At 46.1% G+C, this 1,806-nt stretch overlaps 1 long non-coding RNA gene across 1 annotated transcript; it reads right to left on the bottom strand.

Annotated features, from left to right (window-relative positions):
* Positions 1-851: 851 nt before the first annotated feature.
* On the bottom strand, positions 852-1,192 carry LOC139080058 (uncharacterized). Its single transcript, XR_011534186.1, has 2 exons — positions 1,066-1,192; positions 852-957 (listed from the first exon to the last, which is right to left on the bottom strand). It is a non-coding gene; the product is annotated as an uncharacterized lncRNA (long non-coding RNA).
* Between the last annotated feature and the right edge of the window lie 614 nt (positions 1,193-1,806).

Raw genomic sequence — 1,806 nt, 5'->3', positions numbered from 1 at the left:
CCCCGCATCCCCTTACTGGTAAATCCAATGTCTACGTCTGTCATGGAGTGGGAAAGACAGGGCACCAGTGGCCACACCAGCCTCTAGTTTCAACCAGAAGCATAGCTTTTGGACCTGATCATCAAAGAGAACCCTTCCATCCCCCAACGAGGCAGAGTGAGAGATACCCAAATTGTGCAAACGCTGTTCCCACACATGATAATTCAGCGTGATAGTGGGGGATGCCTTGTTTCCTTAGCATAAATGCAGTCTCTGGTCTAAAAGCATGTCAACCAAATCCAAGGCCACTTCATCTCTATCTGCGCAGGCCTCCCCCAGGGTGGTAATTTGGCCTTTGGCTAAACAGCAGACTCCCCAGGCACTGTGGGTTTTCAGATTAGAACATGACCTAAGAACCATTCTTGGCTGACGTTCAGTCCATTCCAAATTTCGCTGGGATTCTGACCTCATTCTGAGCTGTCCGGCTCATTCTCCTGGGAAGTGAGGACTATTTGACCAAACACTCCTGGACTCAGAAACGTTTTTTAATAAAAGAAGGAAGCTTTTAAAAGAATGCTTGATAATATTTGGATCCACTGCAAATTGCTGGGTAGAGGGCTTGTGCAAAGGGAATTCAATCTCATTTCCAATGCTCTCAGATTAACACAGCTATGATTACTTCCTGAGACTTAATCTTACATGTGTGAGGTGCTAAAGCCCTCCTGTTGGGTGTCACATCTTGCCTCCAGGGAGCTCAATTATTTTCAATATAGTTTTTGAACGGCAGACACCACTGTACTCAACCATGTCCACAAAGTATGTACATATACAATTCCACAGTCCGTGATACGGAGTAAGAGCACAAGACAAAATTTTTTAAAGAACTTTTATTCACTCATTTATTCAAAAAATTCTCACTGAGTTCATATTATCTGCAGACACTTTGGCCTCAGACCTCCCTGCTGGGCTTTGCTGGGCCTGTCGGACAGCAGAATGAGAAATGAAACACATGTTTAGTATACACCACTCCAAATGAATATGTTGGCCGGGGGGCGGGGTGGCCTTTATTTGCTCCATCACTCTCACCATTTCCATTCTTCCACCGCCATTCGAACTAGACCTTCTAATTACTCCCAGGAAAAGGACGACAGAGGAAGAATGCCAAGAAAAACAAGAGAAGAATTCTTCACTTTTGAGTTTCCAGGAGAGATCTCTGCAATATAAGGATTTTCAGAAATAATTTTGACTTTACTGGACTCACCACCCCACTGACTTTAGAATGCAACCCCAACCTGAGATGTGATCCCACTGTATGTCCAGAATTCATTACAATCTCTAAACCACCTCCAACTGAACACCTAAGCGTGGTGCGTCTACCTTCCCACTGTGGCCCAGGACTCTTTCCCTCCAAAATGTGGCCAGGAGATCACGTGGGAGCCGCCCAGCTCACCTCCTTAAACATGAACAGTGGGAGTCACTGTAAACATTTAGCATCTAATACCAGGCACTCGGGTAGTTAGGATGGTTACCACCTTCAGATGGAGCCTCTACGCAAGGCAGCTCTGCACCTGTCTGTCTGGCCCCTTTCTCACTGAAAGAATTTTTCACCCCTTCTGGCTGAAGTGACCCAGATCCATGCTTTTTAACACCCACCCAAATGCCATTACCCATAAGCCTAGAAGACACTTTAGGGCCCAAGAAGCTCCTATTTTTAGGTTGCAAATCTATCCGCTGTCAGCTGAAAGTCAAGTCACTCCCACATCCTCCATTCTCCTCTGTTGGGATAGCCTATTCCTCAGTCTGCGCCTCTGCCGAATGGGTCACACA

The sequence above is a fragment of the Equus przewalskii genome, chromosome 28 (assembly GCF_037783145.1).
Source record: "Equus przewalskii isolate Varuska chromosome 28, EquPr2, whole genome shotgun sequence".
Taxonomy (NCBI): Eukaryota; Metazoa; Chordata; class Mammalia; order Perissodactyla; family Equidae; genus Equus; species Equus przewalskii.
The sequence above is the reverse complement of the archived record's forward strand: the minus strand, read 5'-3'. Positions and strand labels throughout refer to the sequence as shown.